The 8,085-nt window shown below is 31.3% G+C and overlaps 1 pseudogene; it reads right to left on the reverse strand.

Moving 5' to 3' along the window:
• Positions 1 to 2,641: 2,641 nt before the first annotated feature.
• Positions 2,642 to 4,841, reverse strand: LOC125856755 (putative UPF0481 protein At3g02645; annotated as a pseudogene).
• Positions 4,842 to 8,085: the final 3,244 nt, after the last annotated feature.

The following is an 8,085-nucleotide window of genomic DNA, read 5'->3' on the forward strand; positions in this document are numbered from 1 at the left end:
GCATTGCCGCTATTACACAAATGTTTTTCCATTCTATCCTAGGAGGAAGTAACCCGAAACCATGGCAATAGTGAGGGGGTTATAGGGTTATAATTTCTTAAGACACACAAATAACTTGTGGGCTCGGAATAATATTCTACTTCTTCTACAAACTTTTCTACATTCTTCTTTGTAATAGAAATCACTATAGATATTGACCCCCTGCCCAATTTTATCAAAGATGTTAGCTACTTCATTGTCCTCTCCTAGTTGATTGCTTATGATTCCTTTTTGACGAAACACATTCACATATTTGTCTGAGTCGATAAGATAATCCATGAACACAACAAAATCATTGAAATGTTTAGAAAGTACATCATATGTTTGTTGCTTATAGGCTACGAGATTTCTCCATTACATCATCAACTTCAAAATGTTTGGTAGTCTTTTATCTTTTGACATAATCTTCATACTTAAATACTGAACACTCAGGAAAGAATTATAGTATGAAGAGTGCGACAGCATGTGTACTAGTTGATGCCAGTGGCAGATATGGTTGTGGATGCTCTGAAAGTGGAGGAGTCAAAAATATAAAAAATTACATGTTAAAAGTGAGATTCAAACTCAGGCTCAGCAATACTAAAAGAGCCTTAAGCACCCACCCAAGAGCCAATGGACCAGTAAGATCATTCGTTCACTAAGTGCTCTATGTTAATTTTATACAAATACCTCTTAATTTCTACACAGATATATATATTCCGAGATGAGGTTAATGGGTGCTTGAGCACCCGGAGGACTCTATGTGGGTACACCCCTGGTTGAAGCATATGTTTGATGTATTTGATATCACCTTCCCTCTCAAGATAGGACCATCAATTTCCTTTGTCATATCATGAAGCTTGGTGAGCACAAAGAAAGGAAGTTGGTTTTCTAGTAACAACAAATCTCGACGTGCAATGTTTATCATACAATTTGCTATTAAGCGTCATTCCCTACACTCTTGAATAAACTCAACTACGAAACATCCATCTAGTAAAGGTATTTCTGAAAATTTGCAAATGATATCATTGTTCAAGTTTTCTATAATGAGGAAACACTCACTCAGTACTAAATGTAACCCATGGAGATTTGGCCGAAAAGCCACCTCTTGTACTCTTTTTGCGAAGTTATCAATAGGCTGGGGTCTATACCTAACCCCCCACCAATAGGTGGTTTTGAAAAAAAAAGAAAAGGAAACACTCACTCAGTCAACAATTGGTTACATAGTTACAACAAAGATTACTTCATAACGTCACCAATAAAAGCCAGAACAGTCTGTATAACAGTGAGTACAAGAAGTGTTATAGCTGCCACAGTTGAAGCTCCTACCCAAGGACTCGAGAAATAGTTGTGCCTTAAACTAGCCTTCATTTGACTCCATGGCTTATCACAATGTTGAATCAATTTGCTGCATTCTTTTATGTAATAAAAGCTTGTGATTTCCACCCCATCCGAAAGTTTCTTGAAAATGCTGGCCACTTGTTTGTCATCCCCTATGTCCTTAAGGATGATTTTCTCCTTGCGAAGAAACTTCACATCTCATGAAGGTTTCTATAGTATTTTCATTAATCCCTTCTCAAACTTGATATCAAATAATGTTGTTTTATCCTCCTTCTTTTCTTGCACATATCCTATTCTTATGAATCTAACTATAGCATCGTAAAGCTCTGTTACACTTGGAATATGATAGCAATCCCATAAACCAAGAACTTTGGGAGTTTCTTTTGACTTCGTTAATTGCAAAACGTTGTCACAAAATCTTATCTTGCAACATTCTTTTGGTGTAGTAGAATTTGTGTTTTGTTTAGCTTTCATATGATCATGATCTGATGGTCGAGAAAACATGTGTACTACATGAACTAAATGATTGAATTGTTCTGTATTAAAATTGTGAATCTCTGATGGGGGTATGAATTTGGCCTTTGGGAAAGTATCAAGTAAGGTCTTTCTTACCATAAACAAGAAGCTCACTTCTTTATGATGCTTTGTCATGTCATGAAGCATGGTAAGTACAAAGAAAGGGAGTTGATTTTCTAGTAACACCATGTCTCGACACACTTGTTTCTTCATCCATTCCAAGTTGATGATGTTGTCGTTGTCTTCTTCTTCTTGTTTTTCCTCGATTGCATAGTACTCTCGAATAAATTTGACCACAAAACAACCATCAAGCAACAACATTTTTGAAAATTTGCCAACAATATCATTGTCAAAGTTACCATCATAACACTTTAGTGTTTCATCTTTCTTTTTCTCCAATGCACTAATGCAAGTTTCCACATCAAACCCTTCTTTTCACTCAAGAAATTGTTGTAGGTACAACAATTTTTACTTCTCCATCGAACTAAGTTCATGAGTCCTTTTATGGTAAGGACCAATGGAGATCAACATTGGCATATAAGCATCTGCATTTGATTTTCGTAAAATTTGATATCAAGTTTAATTGAAGAAAAACACTTTTAGGATGTGTTTGCTACGACAAGAGATGATATTTTTTTAAAAAAAAATAAGTGAATTTCTTATTTATGAATTGAGCTACCTAGTGCCTTTTGATGGTGGAAAGTGACAAATATAGATACTTGAAATAAACTAATTAACATTCAACTAGAAAACCCAATACAAAAGGGGGACATAGAATTAATGAAGAACTCATAAAAAGATCATCAACACATATATAAAATACATGGAGGGAGTTGTGAGGAAACACTACAATTGAGATAATTACTTTTTAATAGGACCTGTGAAAGTTAAAATAGTTTGTATAGTTGTGAGTATGAGCAGTATAATGGCTGCCACAGTTGAAGCTCCTACCCAAGGACTACTAAAATAATTGTGCATTAAATTCGCCTTCATTCTATTCCATGGTTTTTCACAATGTTCAATTGCTTTTGTTATTTCTTCTTTGTAATAGAAGCTAGAATACGTAGTGACTCCTTTTCCGATTTGTTGAAGAGGGTAGCAACTTCTTTGTCCTCTCCTATCCAGTTCTCTATGATTCCTTTCTGGAAAAGCAAATTCACATCTTTGTCTGAGTCGATAAGATGATTCATGAAAGTTGCATAATCGCTAAAATATCTAGGATCTACATCAGATGATTGTTGCTCATAAGCAATGAGATTTCGCAGGACAGTTTTTGTACCATCTACGACTAGAAAACAAGGGATTGTCATCAATCCATTCTCGAACTTTATATTAAGTAAACTTGTCACATTTTTTACCTTTGCAAAGCTAACTCCAGCTTCAGAAAGCTCTGTTGCATTTGGCATCACCCTTTGACACTTTATGCTATTGTTTAACTTTTTCATGGGATTCCCATGACATGAAACTATGTGTACTAGATGAAGTAAATGTTTGATATTTTCTGCATTACATTCTATCTTTTCAGGTGATTCAAGGTCCATATTTGGCCGGTTAACAAAAAAGGTAAACACCTTATTCACCAGTATTGCCAATGGTAATTCATCATCTTGCTTTGTCATGTCATGAAGCTTGTTGACGACAAAGAAAGGAAGTTGATTTTCTAGTAACATCAAGTCTCGGAATATGTAAATATGATTAATATTAATAATCTTGTCTTCTCCTTTTGGATATATTCCATAACACTCTCGAATAAACTCAACCACAAAACAACCATCAAATAACAACATTTCGCAAAATTCATGACCATCGTTACCAAACTTTTCTATATCTTCGTAACACTTCAATACTTTCTCCTTCACTTTCTCCAACTCACTGATGTAACTTTTCACATCAAGTCTCTTATTTCGTTGAAGAAACCGTCGTAGGTATAATAGTTTGTACTTTTTCATTGGACCAAGTTGAGTATTCTTCTTATGGTAAGGACCAATGGAGACCATCTTCGGTGTATAAGCATCTGGATTTGATTCACGTTGCCACACATTTACTTTGAATATCGTACACGATTTAATAGATGAATTGTCTAAATCCTCAAACATTTCATCAATTCTTTCATTTATGTCGATTAAATGATCCACTTTCCTCCCTTCTTCTATCTGTAACGGAGAAGAGGCAAGTATACCCTTCTTAACTTTGTGGTCTAGATTAAATATATATTTCGTAAAAAAATAGTAATGCATATATACCTTCATTGTTTTATAAATGATGCATATTTACCCCTTTTGTTAATAGAATGAATTAAAAATAATATAAAACTAATTTTTTAATTTCAAAAATGTCACGTGACTTTAAAAAATTACCTCACCTTATGCATTACCCCTCCAAATCTCTTGAAATTCATGCACATATATAGAAAAAGATTATACATTTAATTGTCAAAAGAAAAGTGTGTTAATGAAATAAAAAAATAAATTTATATAGTTGAGAGAGACCTCATCTTTTTTAGTTTGAGGAAGCAGTGGAATTTGGTCATCTATTGGGGTAATCTCAATGGAGTGATTTCCCATACTTCTTTCTTCAACTATAAGTCCTACAAAAGAAAGTTGTTTGTTTTTAAAGAAATTTTGACCGAAATAAGCCATTATTTAAAACAGTTTATCAAAATAATATATTTTTCTGAAATTTTACAAAATTAGAATAAACATATTTCTTAATAACGTTTTGGCTTTATTTCATTCAAAAGAATTCAATGAAAAAAATACAAAGATCTGACGGAGTAAATAGATATAAAATGTTACTATCAGTAACGTTTTATAATTCGTCACTTTGACACACATTTTACACCTAATTACGTTACTCATAATAATGTTGGAGGCAAAGGCAGAGGCCAATAAAGGATCATTCATAGACTCAAGGTTGAGATTTGAGAATTCATCCTCTATTTGTAAACATAGGAAAATTAGAAACAAAAGTGTTGAAGGCAGAGGCAAATATAGTTAATATTCTACGGGGTAGACTATAGACTTAATAATTTTTTACAAGAAAAAAAATAATAATAAAAAAAATAAAAATAAAAAAAAATAAAATATATATATATATATATGTAATGTAAAAATCACTAGAATTCTAAAGAAATGTTACCGTGATACCTCAGAGTAACAAATTATAAAATGTTATTGATAGTAACATTTAATATTTGCTTATTCTGAATAAAATATAGCCTAAAACGTTATTGAGAAGCACGTTTATTCTAGTTTCGTAAAACTTCAAAAAATAAAAACGTATTAATTTGATGAATTGATTTAAATAATAACTTTGGTCAAAATTTTATTTTTTTAAATCAAATTAATTACAAAATTTGATTTGAAAAAGAAAAGACAAGCAAAAAGGGAAATCAATTTTAATTTTCTTGTAGCTTTATGAAAAAGAACCCTATATACATGTCTTGTCATAACCTGTAGAAAAATAAACTAATTTGAAGTAACCTGGCTTAATATATATATATGTAAAACATTTAAAATAATAATTACCTTTTTGATTTATCTATTTATAAATTGAAAATGGACTAGTTGAAGTGTACTTGAGTTTCTTCTTAAATTCTTCTCTGCTCAACTTTTATGAGGGTGAAGAATGAGAGATGGAGAATAAAAAATTTGATATGATATTATATATAGATTTTCTTTTGTGTGATTGCAAGCCTACCTGTATTACTAACATGAAATAATGTACATTTTTGAGAAAAGTATCATGGAATAAATAAAGCTTCAATATTATAGAATAAATGAATAATACATAAATCATAGAATAAATAAAGTTTCAGTATTATAGAAAAAATATGTAATACATAAATATATCTTTTAGTTTGACCTTGACTAATATTTATACCCCTTCTAACTTTGCGTGTGTCCAAATAAACACTTAAATTTGTACAGAGTTGAACAAACACATGCACAGATTCTCCGTGGCATCCTACATAGGGCTTGGCATTCGGTATTTCGGTTCGGTTTCGGGTTTTTTTTTCGGTTTTTTCGATCTTCGGTTCTTGTACAACATGTACCGAACACCGAACCGAAATAATTCGGTTTGGTTCGTTTTTTATTAATTCGGTTCGGTTTTGTTAATTTGGTTTTTTGTTATGGGCCTGCTTANTAAAATCAAATTAATTACAAAATTTGATTTGAAAAAGAAAAGACAAGCAAAAAGGGAAATCAATTTTAATTTTCTTGTAGCTTTATGAAAAAGAACCCTATATACATGTCTTGTCATAACCTGTAGAAAAATAAACTAATTTGAAGTAACCTGACTTAATATATATATATATATATATATATATGTAAAACATTTAAAATAATAATTACCTTTTTGATTTATCAATTTATAAATTGAAAATGAACTAGTTGGAGTGTATTTGAGTTTCTTCTTAAATTCTTCTCTGCTCAACTTTTATGAGGGTGAAGAATGAGAGATGGAGAATAAAAAATTTGATATGAGTATTACATATAGATTTTCTTTTGTGTGATTGCAAGCCTACCTGTATTACTAACATGAAATAATGTACATTTTTGAGAAAAGTATCATGGAATAAATAAAGCTTCAATATTACAGAATAAATGAATAATACATAAATCATAGAATAAATAAAGTTTCAGTATTATAGAACAAATATGTAATACATAAATATATCTTTTAGTTTGACCTTGACTAATATTTATACCCCTTCTAACTTTGTGTGTGTCCAAATAAACACTTAAATTTGTACAGAGTTGAACAAACACATGCACAGATTCTCCGTGGCATCCTACATAGGGCTGGGCATTCGGTATTTCGGTTCGGTTTCGGGTTTTTTTTTTCGGTTTTTTCAGTTTTCGGTTCTTGTACAACGTGTACCGAACACCAAACCGAAATAATTCGGTTCGGTTTATGTTATTTCGGTTCGGTTTTATTAATTTGGTTTTTTGTTATGGGCCTGCTTAGTGGGCTTTTTAAAATTTTGTAATTTTTTTGTTTATTTTATTTATATTTATTTCTTTTTGCTTATTTTACTCTGTTTTTCGAATTATTGTATGGTTCAAAATAATAAGCTGTCATTAACATTGAAATTTAGCCTTGTTATAACATTGAAATTTACCGATCGTTGCTGTGCTGCGGCTGCCTGCTGGTCGACTGGCGACTGCTGCGTACTGCTGGTCGCCGGAATGGTCATCGGAACGGTCAACGCTGCTGTAGTCTGTAGACGACTATACGTGGGAACGGTAATTTTTGCCTTTTGGGAAGTGGGTCTGTAAAGTTGAAAAGACAAATTTTTGTTTTTAATTTTTAATTATAATATTTATTATTTATTATTAATAATTAATATAAATTAATATATATTATAATATAATATATTTTGGTAAACCGAAATACCGAATTACACAAAAATTACATATCGAAAACCGAACCAAAATACCAAAAAATACAAAAACAAAATCGAATACCGAACCGAAAATTGAAATACCGAAACCGAATTACCAAAATAATTCGGTTCGATTCGATTCGATTTTTTGGTATTTATGCCCAACCCTAAATTCTTACATGTGTTTTCCCACATAAAACGTGTGTATATGGCATAAAGTTAGATGTCTATTGAGGCCAACAAAAAGGCATATATGCCTAGAATAAATAAAGCTTCAGTATCATAGAATAAATTATTTTTTTCCATCTTATAACATAGGATAGGCCAAGAGTCATCCAAAGTTATAGTAGAAAAGGAGTCATTAATGATAACTTTAATTTTGGTGTTCCATATACAATGTTTTATCATCTGATAAGAATAGAATTTATTTTCTCCCTATACTTACAAGCAGCCAAAGATTTATATATATATCTCCCAACAAACAATAACGTGTTACATGAGGTCCCTTAAACCCTTTTTGTGGAGAGTATTTTTGCAAGTTTAAGTGCATATTTGTGCAAATTCAAAGTTGGAGAACGTAATTGTCTGTTGAAGCCAAGTTAAGAGTGTTATTGTTTCTTCTTTAGTGTTTAAATAAACCATAAATGATGTTTACCAATAATCACTTAATCATATTATGATTATTAAAGTCCACTTATTTTTTGGTGTATACATATATATCTTTGAAGGTACGGAATTAAAAAAATTAAATTTAAAATATTTCTCAAAAATATTATTTTTTAAAAATTGACTGGTGTGGCGGGGGAGGGGGTTGTCAGGGT

This window comes from Solanum stenotomum, chromosome 2 (genome assembly GCF_019186545.1).
Source record: "Solanum stenotomum isolate F172 chromosome 2, ASM1918654v1, whole genome shotgun sequence".
NCBI classification, from domain to species: Eukaryota; Viridiplantae; Streptophyta; class Magnoliopsida; order Solanales; family Solanaceae; genus Solanum; species Solanum stenotomum.